Genomic DNA, 14,694 nt, shown 5'->3' with positions numbered 1-14,694 from the left:
GAATGCGAAGAATAGTGGAACTGGAGCCAGGCTTTTTTTTTCTTCTTCACAAAAAAAGTTATCACATGCAAATCTTTAGAGTCATAAAATTTTAGACTTCGGAGGGACCTTGCAGTTCATCTAACCTTCCTCCACCTGGTGCCCTCCAGATGTTTTGGATTTAAACTCCCATCAGTCCCAGCCAGTATGACCAATGGTGAGGAATGCTGGAAGTCATAGTCTAACACTCCTGGATGGCACCAGGTCAGGGAAGGGTGATCTAGTCTAAAGAGCTGAGGCCATGGCTCATGCTTTGCATGCAGAAGGTCTCAGGTTCGATCCCCGGCATTTCCAGGCAGGGCTAGGAAAATCCTGCCTGTAACCCTGGGGAGCCACAACCAGTCAAGTGTCGACATTACTTCGCTACTTTTCTATTTGAGGGAGTGCCTCTCCCTATATATGTCTGCCCGAGGACTGAGAACTGTTGGAGGTGCTCTCCTCTGAGTCCCTCCAGTGTGAGACATACACTATGGTGGGATGTGGGAGAGGGCCTTCTCTGCTGTGGCACCCTGGTTGTGTAATGCCCTCCCCTTAGAGGCCCAATTGGTGCAAACATTGGTTTCATTTTGGCACCAAGTAAAAACATGGCTTTTTACCAAAGCCTTTGAGGGCTAAATGCATTCCCTAAAGTAGCACACTGTTTTAGATTTTCATTGGTATTACTTTGTTTAATGCTTCATATGTTTTTAATGTTTAAATTATTGTTTTATACTGTTTACATTGATTTTATCTGTGTGCCACCCTGAGATCTTAATGATATAGGGCAGGATATACATGTTTTAAATAAAAAATGATAGATAGATAGATAGATAGATAGATAGAGCGATAGAGCAATAGTTTGACTCCATATGCAGCAGCTACCTATGTTCCTAGCCCCCTACTCAATGCAGGATTTACAATGTGGGAACCTGCAACTACAGCAGGGGAGGGCAACTTGTGGCTCTCCAGATGTTTTGGCCTACAACCACCATCTCTAGCCACCATAGCCACTGCTGAGGGAAGATGGGAGTTGTAGGCCAAAACATCTGGAGGGCCACAAGTTGCCCACCCTTGCACTACACCATCCCTGACAGATGGCCATCCAGCCTCTGCTTTAATACCTCCAGTGAAGAACAGAGTTCTCCACCCTCGGAGGCACACTGTTCCATGGCCGATCAGCTCTTGTCGTTAGGACATTTCTCCTAATGTTTAGTCAAAATCTGCTTCCCTGCACTTTCCATCCATTGCTTCTAGATCGGCCCTCCAGAGCAGCTTTCCACAAGCCGATGGCCTCCAGATATTTTGTCCCACAACTCCCAGAATTCTTGACCACTGAAAGTGGTGGCTGATGGGAGTTGAAGTCCAAAACATCTGGAGGACACCAGGTTGGGAAAAGCCACAGGGAACGAGTATGCACTATCTTCTGTATTCTAGCCCTTCAGATATTTGAAGATAGTGATCGGGTCTCCCCTTAATCTTCTGTTCTCCAAGCTAAACATTCCCAGCTCCTTCAACTGTTTCTCAGTTTTCAAGAATCCACACCTGCCTTCCCGAACCTGGTGGCCTCCAGATATGTTGGACTACAACTCCCATCATCCCCCAGCCAGCTGCCATGTTGGGGAAGGCTTCCCTGCACTATCACAGACACCCCCTCTGGACATGCTCCAATTTGTCAACAGCCTTCTTAAAACCTGGCACCCAGAACCGGACAGGGTACTCCACACGCGTGGCCTGCCTGGCGCAGCATCGACTTCTGCACCCTGTGCTCCTCACAAGCATGGCTTCAGTCCCTCTAAAGGTCGCCATGCTCCTTTGCAATTAACACAGCGGTGGCTCTCGTCTTCTGAAGCCCCTTTTGCCAGTCTGGAACATCCACAGCTATACGGTCATAATAATGATGGATGGCAAGCCAACGGTGCGCATCAGTAGCGCACCCCTGCGTGCAGGTGATGCATAAAGCACATGGAGGGTGAAATGTAAATCCACATCCATGCATGGACCTCAATTATTTAAAAACAGAATGCCTGCCAACTCAAAACCATATCCCAGTTCTTTACACGTGCGTGCTAACAGACCCAGACGGGCAGGGCTCAGTGCTAACAGACCCAGACAGGCAGGGCTCAGTTGATGCTAGGCCTGAACTTTGGTTATCTCCTTATAACAGCCGCTCTGATGCCTCCCATTTTAGAAATTGGGTACCTGAACTTAAACTCTGTCCCCTTGTGCTGGGGGAGGCTGTTTCACACATTAACTACTTGGAGAGCACGTCCATTGTAGGAAATACTGTGCAAATGTGCTCGTATAGCTGCTGCACACATATACGACCAAAATGTGGCAGTCATTTGAGAATGGCCATACATTGTACAGTGAAAGAGCACCAGCTTTGCATGCAAAAGGTCCCAGGTTCAATCTTCAGCAACTCCAGTTAGAAGGATCAGGTTGCTGGTGGCAGGAAATAATAAATAGTAAAATAAAAAATAAATTAATTAAAAATAGGAAGCATTTGCTGGACAACAGGTGCTACAAAAAGTTATGTGTGCTGTTTAGAGTCATCCCTTAAGAACATTAATGGCTGGATCATACCAAAAAGCCAATTTTGTCCACAATGGCCAAGTTGGTGCTTCCAGGAAGCCTGGAAACAGGGCAAGAAGGAATGCTCAGCACATGATACAGTAAGAGTGCAACCCTAGGCACATTTAGACCAAAAAAAGGCCTACAATTCCCAGCATAACCAGGCCAGCATGGCTGGCTAGAGGGACGCTGGGAGTTGTAGGACTTTTTTTCTGCCTAAAGATGCATAGGATTGCACCCTAAGTCCAGGGCCTTATATTACCCACCTACACCACTGGATTTCCATGTTCAACAAAGCTGAATATGGAAAGATGTGTTTTCTGCGTAGGGCTGAGCTGCACCTCTGACTTTTAGGCCTTAATCCCCACAGGATCTTTCTGCCTGCTTGTCTTAGGGCCTGGTGTGATCACTCTGCAGAAAGCAGCCCTCTTCACAGACAGCTGCTGCTGGATCCAAGCGGAGCGCCAGAAGGATTGCAACTGGGAGCTGCAGAAGTCAGGTCAGTCCTCACCTTAAACATGCCTTTGTGCTCAACATCTACACTTACATAGGGTTGCACCCTAATTTTGCTTAAAGCTACACTGGCCTAGGTCTGGTCTGTGCCTGGATAGCAGGCTGCTTGGGAACCTGTTGCGCAGCACGCCCCATTGATTTCCATGGGGAAGAGGCAGGATACAAGCATAGTAACTAAGCAATTGCTCTCTTTCACTGTTGCTTCTCAGCAACTGGATTTCAGAGGCAGACCGCCTTTGAACGTGGAGGTTTGGTTAAGCTTAACATCAGAGCCGGTCCAAGACATTTTGCAAAGGAGATGATTCCTTCCCTTACCTTTCCATGTGCAAAAGCCAACTGGCCTAGGAACTGAATCTTTCTTTAACACTGACAGTGGATCAGCGTCCTCCACTACACCTGAAGACAGCAGGCTAGCTTAGGAGGCACAGAGCAGGCCGCATGGCACATAGGTGTTTCCTCCAATACCTTGCTGCACAGGGCTGGCATCAAGGGTGGGCATGCTTGGGCACCAGCCAAGGACCCACACCTCAGCAGAGGCCCACTGACAAACATCCCCTGGCATTGCTCCTCCCCTTTACCATTGCAATCTGCTTGTTCACCGGCCTCACTACTTGCTCACTGCCTGTCAAGCAAGCAAGAGGTAGCAATGATGAGGAAGGGGAGCAAAAGCAGCTGGTGACAATGGTGGTGAGAAGATAGATTCACTGAGGAAGGGAGACCATTGAGGGTGTCTTGACCAAAGGCCCTCAAAAACCTGAAGCCTCCACTGCTGTGGCCATCTTCCAGCCTCTGTCGACTGAGGCGACAGCTTCACTCTGCCTGTTGGTAGGGCCGGCCCTGCTTAGCATGGCAAACAGCCGTCAACATAGGTCTCCCTCACAATGAACGTGCCTTAATCTCTTCTGAAAGCTATTGAAGTCAGCAATCTGAAACCCACTTACCTAAGAATGAGCCAAAATGAACTCAATTGGGGCTTCCTTCTGAGTAGTCATATACGAGATTGCACTGTAAGCCAATGCCCAAAACTATATCTTGATGCTGCAAATCCCACAAATTATCAGTGATTGATTGATTACATTTATACCCCACCACTTTTTTTCCTCCTAAGGAACCCAAGGCGACTTACATTATCCCCCTCCTCTCCCATTTTAACCTCACAACAACCACCCTGTGAGGTGGGTTGGGCTGAGAGTCTGTGACTGGCCCAAAGTCACCCAGCGAGCTTCCATGACCGGGTGGGCACTAGAACTCGGATCTCCCAAGTCCCAGTCTAACACTCTAACTGCTACACCACACTATGTAGTGTCATGTACAGACAGCATGCAGTGGAGTGTGAATATGCCCCTGAGCACTTGTAGAGAACTTCCTCCCCCACCCCCCAGTAAGAATTAGGTCTTCCAGGAGATGATATATTTCCTAGGAAGGTCTGCGTGTACCCCACCTCCCGTACCTTTTTTTCGACACGTCTGATTCATATTTCATTATGTATTGTTTTATATGTTTTTTTAATGTGATCCGCTCTGGGGATACTGATGGAAGGGCGGCATATAATACATTTCCATGATTATTCCCCCCCCCCCTTTTGAAAATCACAAAAGGCGGCAGGGCGATGCGGTTCTTGGCGTCACGTGTGAACACGCCCCCGAGCGACCATCCTCTCTCCCCTTTCGCTGCGCACAAAAGTCTCCGGTCGCTGCAGCGAGGGGGCAGGGTTCGGCGGGGGAAGGAAGGAAAGAAAAAAAGTGGAATAAACGCAGGTTTTGCAACCGGAGTAGAACCTCCGCCCCCGATCTCTCTCGCCCTCAATGCACGCGCGTCTTGCTAGTTGTCTGGGTGCCGGTACGGGCCCAGCGCCCCTTCCCCATCCGGGGTGGGGGTTGCTGCAAAGGCGAGCGGCCGCAGTTCAGAGTCTCCCTGGCCTACTTTCCACCAGTGAGTCTCGTGTCCCAACTTGCTTTGCGGAGCAGATCGGGAAGAAAAAAAAGAAAAACCAGCCTCCGTGCAAAGGGACGGGAGTCGCCCCCCCGGCGTTTGCGTGTCTCTCTCCCCGCCACCGCTGCAAATTCACACGGATCCGAACCGCCCGTCGGCAACCCAGGCTTCAGTCCGCGTGGATTCGCAGCCGGCCGGCCTCTGCACGCCGTTGCTGCCTGCAAGCGGAGAAAAGCGTTCCGACACACATCGGTGTCCGGTTGCTCAGTAGGGGCCGTTCCGAAGACGCCCCCGCGGCCCCGCTCTCTGCCCACGCGGGGACTCCTCCCACTCGGCTGGAGGAAGCGCACGCAAACCAGCCCCCCGCTTCCTCCTCGACTCTGGCCTGCCCGGGCCCAGCCGCTTCACACATGATTATACGCGTGTCGCTCTTCTGCTTCTTCCACGGAAAGCGCTTTCTTGCAGGAAGTAGCGTGTGTACTCAACCAGCACGGATCGCTCCTCGGTGGTTAGGGCTGTTACGCTTTGAAAGATCACCCCATCTACATTAAATTAACGTCTTTGGTAGGCAGTAGGAAACATAGTCGCGGATACTTCCGTAACTAGGACCCCCAAAAGCACGTTGCATTACTCCTTCCTAGCCGCGGAAATTGTCGCCGCGATCGTCTTCGCGCATCCGCTTTCTACGTTCACATCGGTGGAGCATTCGGGGGAACATAGTTAATGGCGGCTAGCCGGCTGCGGTAACGTCTGTACCGGGTGGCGGGCCTAACGCGTGTGTTTTGCTGCAAGTGCAAGTCACGTTTGGCTGCGGCTTTCCAAAGCAGGTATTCAGAATGCCTCTGTGTGTGCTCTTGTATCGTGTAGGTGGCCCGCTATTTCTGACTCCGAAGTGTTTGGAGCAAATGCAGAACGTGTGAAGTGGCTTTAGGCCTCTGAAGGTATGTTAGGTGAGCTCGCATTTGCCTAAACGGTGTGCCCCCAAATTTGAAAGCCATGAAGGTTAAGGTTGTTACTATAACAGCTTTTGTTGCTGTTTTTGGTAGAGAGTGTGTAAACCCAATGCCCTCCGTGTGGTTTGGACTACAACTCCCATAATCCTTGACCTTGGCCATGCTGGCTGGGTCTGATGGGAGATGTAGTCCACAACAGCTGGAAGACACTTGGTTGTTTACACTTTAGAGGAGAAGGGAAGTACCCAACAGTGAGGGGGAAATACTTCGTTCATGCCCAGAGGCACTCTGCTATTCCTCCACACGTCCTACGGCTGCATCCAGAACTCTTGGCATTTCAGTCACATATTCCTTTCCCGCCCCACCCTGAAATTGATCAAAGAACTCAATACATGCTGGAGCCAGTGTGGTGTAGTGGCTAGAGCGGTGCACTGGGACTGGGGAAATCCCAAGTTCAGGTCCCCTCTCGGCCATGAAGTTTACTGGGTGACTTTGGGCCAGACACTGACTCTCAGTCTAACCTACCTCACAGGGTTGTTGTGAGGATAAAATGGAAAGGAGGAGGAGGGCCATGTTAGCCACCTTGGGTTCCTTGGAGGAAAGGCGGGATATAAATGTAACAAATAAATCCACAACAGAAGCCACTGCTGGTCTGCCTGGGATGGATCATGAAATGGGGCAAGAGGGAAGGAAAAACGAGTCGTGTGGCCAGGGTGGTCAAATAGATGGAGCCAGGACGAGGCAGGACACCAGCATTTCTGGCCTTGGCCCTGCTCTTGTGCTCCGGTTCAAACCAGTGGGGCTTGCAGCGGACAACTTACCCGTTACATCCTGCCCTCTGCCTTTTTCTGGACTCCTTTGCTATATATGCCAGGGAAGTGTGCTGCTGGTGAGCCTCGGCTCTGAGTTCCCGAGATGCAGCCTCTGGGAAAGAGAATGGGGCGTTCGTGTGTATTTTTTAATGGCCAAGCCATTTCTGCTGTAAAAAAAATTGTTCTGCTTGTTTTAGCCAGTTATGACGGAAGGAAAAAATGCTGTTTGCAACATATTTGGAGGAAAGTCCAGATTTAGCTCCAAGTAATCTTTGTTGCTATAAGGCTGCGGCCCAGGAAACTATGAATTAAGAGAGAATTCAGAAGCTCCTGTCCAAGGATTTTTCCCTCTTTTCCAGGAGCTGCTGTGTTCTGCTTTGGGCATGGGCCTCCCCAGCCCTATTCAGAGACAGTACGACCAGCCAGCATTCCCCAACTTAGTGCTCCCCTAGATGTTTTGAATTACAACTCCCATCACCCCATGCTATCTGGAGATGATGGGAGTTGTAGTCTGACACATCTGGAGTGTGCCAGGTTTGGAGAGGTTGCCCTACACCCCACTGGCTTTCCTATGATAAACACATGGCATTGCTTTATAGCAGGGGTGTTGAACCTCTTTCAGCCCAAGGGCCAAATTCAATTTTGGAAAAGCTTTCAGGGGGGCCCATTCCAGTGCTGGGTGGAGCAAAATGGGCGGGGCCCAAGATACCGGCATATTTTAGCTTAAAGCTCTTACTGCTAGGCACTGTGCCATTACAATCTTTTAGACTGTGGGAAAAAACTGCATAAACTGGGATACCACCAAATGATTGGTGTTTGGGGGAAAGGGGCGTGGCCATCTGGGAGCTCATGTGGGCTGGATTTGGCTTGAGGTTCAACGTCCCTGAGATAGACAGATTGGAACAAGTTCAGAGGAGAGCCACAAAAATGGCAGCATGGAAGTAGCCCTTTGAGGAACGTTTGAAGGAACTGGATATGTTCAGTCTGGCAAAAAGAAGATTGGGGGGGGGGGCATGATAGCATGCTTCAAAGACCTGTAGGGCTGTTACACAGAAGAGAGCTTTTTTTTTTCTGCAGCCCCAGAGGGCTGGACAAGATCCAACATGCTTAAGTTACAGGAGGGGAGATTTCAGCTGAACAACAGGAGAAAGGTCTTCACGGTAAGAGAAGTTTGACAATGGAACCAATCGCCGAAAGTAGTGGGTTCTTCCTTGCTGGAGGTCTTCAAATAGAGGCTGGATAGCCATCTGTTACGGGCATTCTAGTTTTGGATTTCCTGCATCGAGCAGGAGGCAGGGGTGGCTCACTGCTTTGTGCAGGTGGGGCAATGCCAATCTGGATTGTGCCCCATGTGCTTAAAGTATGAAGTGGAGAGCAAAAGAAAGTGTTAAATTATGTATCTTAAAAGAGAGATCACCCCCCTGCTTTACACGAATGATTTTGATGTTACTTGCCTAGTTTCTCTTCTTTGTACATTGGGGGTTGTTGCTGAAATAGAAAAATGTGGGTCCAAAGGAGTGGTTCTCTGTTGCTGTGTGGATCTCCCAACACTCAATCCTCTGCTTTGCAGGCATGATCTCAACGCTATTTTGCCTCAGTTTTCATTTTCTGTACAATGGGTTGCTACTGTGGATAACTGTAGCCCTTGGTTGGCTCCATCTACTACCACTGTTGGCTCTGGCTAACATTAGGAGTCTTGCCATCTACCCCATCAGCCCCACTGGGCACCAGCCACCACTGGCAGGGCACTAGACTAGCCCCATCCAATTCTATGGTTGTATGAAAAATACCCCTGCCTTCCATGGCTTTGTCTTATCAAAACATATCACTCATGCTTGTTAATGCTGATGCAGAAACATTTTGAAAAGGTGGAGCCTACTGTTGGGTTTGTGGACTTTTTATTTTTTTTTATCTTTCTCGTGCTTGTCTTCTCAAGAACCCTGTGAGGTTCCAATCACTTTTATACCCATTTTGCAGATGAAGAGCAGAGTTTGAAAGATAAGTGACTCACCTAAGGCTGCAGAATAGGTCAGAGGCAGCAGGGCAGACTTCCTGTCCCGATAGAGGCTTCTGTGCCCTTTAAACAGCTAAAATTCAACATGCTGTGCTTTTCTCATGACAGCAGTCCCAAGCCAAGAAAAGCACCATTGGTTGAATTTCTGCCCGGTGTGCCACTGTGAAAGGCATAGCAGTCTCTGGCAGGAAAGGAACTGAAAATACACCAGTGGCTAAATCAATAAAATATCTCTCTAATTTTTCACAACATTCCAACCTACTTAAAACTCTCACCTTCGCTTCGGGAATGCATAATGCATGTAGCTATTGGAGTATGTATTAATGGGATTGCCACCTTCTTTTCTGGCAGTGCTTCTGTGGCTTTGATGGCTGCATGGCAGCCAGAATTCAATATTGGGACTGTTTCTCCATCATCAAGCCTTCTGGCTGGGCGACTACTTCACCTGCAAAACATCTGCCTGCCATCCAGCTGTCAAAGGCACACACCTGCCAAGAAAAAAAAATGTTGGCAACCACATAGATGCATCTCTATGTCTTATTTCAATCTATCTTCACAGCCAAATAAAAGGCAAACTGTACTTTCTACAAAATCCGTATTAGTGCCATACCTTTATTAGGCCAACCAAAAGATCACAAAAAATGTGGAAACTTTCAAGATCACCACATTGCTTCTTCTTTTAACATCTTGCCTGATGAAGACATCTGGAGATCTCAAAAGCTTGCATACTTTTGTGACCTTTTGGGTTGGCTATTACACTAATATGGATTTCAGAATTTTGCTTATGGCCATTATAACATTTGCTTTTTGTGTTATTCTCTACAGCAGAAACATCACCTGTTTTTATTCAAGCTCCAAGAAATACAACCATATTTTGTTCAGAAGCTCTAGTTTTCCAGCTTATGCTGGCAGCCCAAACATCCAAGCGATGGTCTTCTGCATCTCACTCCATTTCCCACAAACGCAGACACAGCCAACCGAATCAGAAAAAGAAGGGGCAAGACAGAACCCATCAGTTTTCTGCTGGTTTTCTGCCATAGTGTGAAAACGTTCCTTTTGTGAGCAATGTTAGTGGATGTTTGTTGATGGGTTTTAACTTTTTTACTGCTGTTCTTCTGATTTTCTCTTTCTGGGTTTTACTTCTCTGTTTCATCTTTCAAGTAATAAGGTTTTAGTATCTTGACTGTATTTCTTATCTATCTACCTATTATTTCTTTTTTGTTAGCCACCTTGAACTTTTTGCAAAGGCGGATATAAATGTTTTAAACAAAAAAAAAATCCCCTTAACTCGGCCCTCAGCAGCAAGGAAACCTTGAAACCCCATTCGAAGTAAAGATCCCCATCCAATGTGATTCTCATCCCATTTACCTCTCCCAGTGTTCAAAGTCATGTAATCCGAGAACTAGCCCCTGGGAACGTCTAATTCAATCAACACCCCCTGACATCCTTTTGTTCTCTACCTCTCGAGAAGCACCCAAGTGATCAACATCAAAAACTTTACCCGGGCATTCAAAAACTTAGGGCTAATTTATGGGCTTGAACCCTTTTAAAGGAAGGCTCGCTGTGGACTCGAAAGCTTGCTGCACTTTTCGGCTGTAATCCTATACATACCAGGGATGGGCAGGCAACCTGATGCCCTCCAGATGTTTCGGACTACAACTCCCATCAGCCCCGGCCGGCGCGATCAATGATCAGGGGTTATGGGAGGTGTAGTCCTAACTATCTGGAGGGCACCAGGTTGCCTATTCCTGCGTTCGTGCCCACCTACCTGGGAGCAAGCCCCATTGAACTCGGTGGGGCTTGCGTCTGAGTAGACATGCATGGGATCGTGATGCCCTTTTTGGCATAGCCCGACACCCGCCTTTGGTTGTCGTTGAAGGCTCGACTGATCTGCCCTCCTTTTTCTCCTGCTCCTCGCGCTTCCTCCTCGCCCCCCTTTCACACGTTTTCTCGTACCTCCGAGACCCCTCCCTAGCCGTCTTCTTCCCCCAAACTCCCACAATCCTTTCTCGGACGGAGCTTGCTTGCGTACACGCTGCCATAAAACTCCGCCTCCTTCCCGCTTCACGCTACCAGCCTTTCGCCCAGGCTGCGATGCCGCGGAACAGCCCGGGAGAGCTTGCCGAACGGACGCGTTCAGATGTCACTGGAGGACGAGTGTGAAAAGACACGTGCCTGACTGCCATTGCGCCGCGCGAGGTAAACGTTACGCGCGATTAGGGAAGTAACCCATCCTGCCTTTGATCTGCGCTGCACTAGGCTCTGTATTAGCAGCAGCAGCAGTAATTATTATATTCCCATGCAACTTTGCTGAGAAGTTTCCTCGTATTCGTGAGAATAAGGCCCACAGGTATACACGTGCGTTGTGGGATGAGGTCGGAAGCGTTGCACGCGCCTGAATACAGTTTGGGCTTTGGAGTGGGGGCGCGCCGTCTTACATTTACAGTGCAATCCTGTACACGTCTGCTCAGAAGTAGACCGCATAGAGTTCGCTGGGCTTGCTCCCAAGTAAGTGTACACAGGGTTGTGCCCTGAGGCTGTAGTCCTGTACTGCCCCGTTGAACTCAGAATGGGTTTTCTGGCTGAGTAGATGTGCACAGGCTTGCGTGGTTTTCTTTTAACATGTATGTATCCTGTCTTTCTATAGCAGCCTTCCCTGACTTGGTGACCGTAAGATGTTTTGGACTTCAGTGCCCATCAGCCCCGAGCCAGCAGAGCCAATGGTCAGGAAAGCTGGGGGCTGTAGTCGATACCATCTGGAGAGCACCAGGTTGGGGAAGGCTGTTCTCTGACAAGTGCATTCATGACGGCTTGCAGAATTGTAATGACTGCAGAATTGTAATGATCGTAGGAACTGTAACAAAACAAGTGAGAATACGAGCCTAATAATAAAATCCACAGCAGTAGCAGCATTGTAAAAGATACATGTTACCATAGGCTGGCTTTCCCCAACCTGGTGCCTTCCAGATGTGTTTGATTTCAATTCCTATAATCTTGCAGCCAGATGTTAGTCAGGGGCGATAGAGTCGCAGTGACACATCTGGAAGGCACCAGGTTAGGCCTATGGCTCTAAGTTATTTAAAAAAAAAAAAAAGCCTGCCAGAATAACACAGTTTAAAGAGCCCATTTAAAAAGAAGCAAAAAGGGGGCCAGCTGAACTTTCCCTGCGAGGCTATTCTACTGCTTGGGTACCACAACTGACAAGGCCCCCTCTCTTTACCCTGCCAACTGTACTGCCAGTGGTGAAGGGACGAGGAGGAGGAGGAAAAGGCCCTCAGAAATATAGAAAAAGAACCCCACCGATTTGGGGCAGGTTCTGAGGTTTTCCTTCACTGCTCGCCAGCAAGGTCAGAAGAGGCTCTGAGCACGGTGTCCCTGCTGAGTGCCCCTCTCTGTCAGTGAGGCTGTGGTGAGCTTACCCCGCAGCAGGCAGGAGCATTTTAAGCAGCGCCAGGCAAGTGGCTGTAGCTGCCATTTTAACTTCCCACCGTGCCCTGCAACAACGTGGGAAATAAACAGTGCTGCTCAGAGCACGAAGCGGGGGGGGGGGGTAAGTAGGGGCCTAGTGTAGGTGTTTGCAGTGGGCCCTGCCAGGGCTCTGGGGCCAAAGATGCCTGTTCTGGCACCCGCCCTGCTGCTCACTCATGGTTCCCCACAACTTAGCACCTGAGGAGCTGTAGTTCTTAGTATGATTCCCCCCGCCCCCACACTCCCCGAGAATAAACGTGTTCGCCGTCTTTTTCTTTTTATACTGGAGAAAGACAAGGGGACATGGGTCACTCACCACCTGTCTAGTCGTCTATCCACTCAACAGCAGAAACACAAATAGCGCAAACAGTTGATCTGGTAAAGCTGGCAACACTGGATGAATAGGATCGCTCTTCTTCTTCTTCTGTGAAAGTTTACAACATCTGTGCCTGTTCAACACACGCTGTGTGAGTGTGGTCTGAGTTCCATGCCTGCAAATTTAGTATCTCGCATAAATCGTGCATGCAAATGGGCCCCAAATGCAACCCCCTGCCCCAAATATTCGTAAACTGAACAGAGAGGCAGGGCGATGCAGAATGCGGTGCCTCTTGGTCTGGGGCCGGCCCTGGGTACATCTTCAATCTTGCACCCTGAAATATTTACTTTTGGATGGTCTAGGGCACAGTCTTCCCCAGCCTGGTGCCCTCCTGATGTTTTGGACTTCAACTCCCATCAGCCACAGCCAGAATGGCTAATGGACAGGAATGCTAGGCGTTGTATTCCGAAACTTCTGGAAGCACCGGTTCAGGGAAAGCTGGTTTAGGAAGTAAGAGTTATGCGCCCCTGGAGATCCCACCTTCTTTACTGAGGTATGTCGTTGTAACCGGCAGGAGGCGTGGCTCCTGTCAGGGCTGCCTCTGAAGCCTGGGAAAGTTCCTCCCCCACGTGTTGCAGCTCTTCCTCAGAAACTGAACTGCTCTGGCACTCTATATGCTCAGAGGCAACCCTGCCAGCAACTCCTAATGGAGAGATGCAACAGGTAGGAGAAGCCATTCTACATCGAACGCGCCAACCACATTCAGCGCAAACATGGGCAGAATTAAGTTCTGCATAGCAGAGGCATGACTAGACCAGGGAATCCTATAGGGACATAGCAGGCAGCCTACGTGGCTGGGGAGAACCAGTGGCTGGACAGTGTCGGACTAGGATTGGGAAGACGTGGGTTCAAATCCCACTCAGCCATGAAGCTCTCTGGGTGAGCTTAAGCCAGTTACTCTTATCAGTCTTGCCTGCCTCACAAGATTGTTGTGATGATAAAATGGGAGGAGGGATGGACTGTGTACAGTACTTGGAGAAAGTGCAGGATAAAAATAAGAGTGTTGAGGCACCTCAAAGATCAATCAGTTTATTTCGGCATTAGCCTTTGTGGACTGTTGGTCACGGCATCAGGGTAAAAATATCAGTAATAATAATAACAACAACAGGTATTGTGTGCTTATAGGAGCCTTTAGTTATTTCATTCATTTATTTCTTGTGGCACATGTAGCAGTTCTCAGAGAAAACCTATGCATCCAATATTAGAAGATGTCATCTGGCTTGATAGCCCAGGGTGGCTTGCATGAAGATGGCAGATCACCTTTGCAAAAAAATTAACTCACCATATCAGATCGGTTACAGGTGGTGTCAAGCATGATTCTCTCCCCCTTACCCCCCAGAGATGTGGTTTCCATTTATTTCTCTACACCAAGGCACCCCGCACCCACTCAAATAGACAAGTGCATTGCTTTTTCCAACCTGACTTTTTCCGCCTATTATCTACCACTTGTAAAATCTCACAATTTTTATCCATTGTACAAAGCAATTTGTTTGTATATGTGTGCGCGCGCGTGTATTTTGCCAATTGCTTTACTATACATACGCACGCACACTCAATAAAAATACTATTAAAAAAAAAAAAAGTAAACCAATGTGCTGTAGCCCACATTTGGGGATTTTTCCTCTATCATACCAGTAATTTATGTATGTATGTATGTATGTATTTATTTATTTCACCGTTTGTATACCACTCCAAATCTAAACAGATTCTGGAGTGGGGAACAATAAAAGAAAAAAAAAAGAATCAAACAACATATTAAATTAAAACATATAAAGATTAAAAGAAGATATTAAAAGCTTTTTAAAACAAAAAACCAATAAAGACCATGGCTGGTCAATCAAGGAAGGCTTCTTGAAATAAACATGTCTTCAGCAAGCACCGAAAGCAACACAATGTTGGTCCCTGTCTGACCTTCAGAGGCAGGGAGTTCCACAGAAAGGGCGCCACCACATAAGAACATAAGAAGAGCCCAGCTGGATCAGACCAAGGGTCCATCTAGTCCAGCATTCTGTTCACACGGTGGCCAACCAGCTGTTG

At 48.4% G+C, this 14,694-nt stretch overlaps 1 long non-coding RNA gene across 1 annotated transcript; it reads left to right on the top strand.

The window, feature by feature from the left end:
• Positions 1-5,614: 5,614 nt before the first annotated feature.
• On the top strand, positions 5,615-11,729 carry LOC146338501 (uncharacterized). The gene is made up of 3 exons (XR_014784828.1): positions 5,615-5,861; positions 7,877-7,959; positions 9,639-11,729. It is a non-coding gene; the product is annotated as an uncharacterized LOC146338501 (long non-coding RNA).
• Positions 11,730-14,694: the final 2,965 nt, after the last annotated feature.

Source organism: Heloderma suspectum, chromosome 9 (genome assembly GCF_057233095.1).
Source record: "Heloderma suspectum isolate Gila_16-S chromosome 9, 16-S_ref, whole genome shotgun sequence".
Lineage (NCBI taxonomy): Eukaryota > Metazoa > Chordata > Lepidosauria > Squamata > Helodermatidae > Heloderma > Heloderma suspectum.
This window is presented reverse-complemented; position numbering and strand designations above follow the sequence as displayed.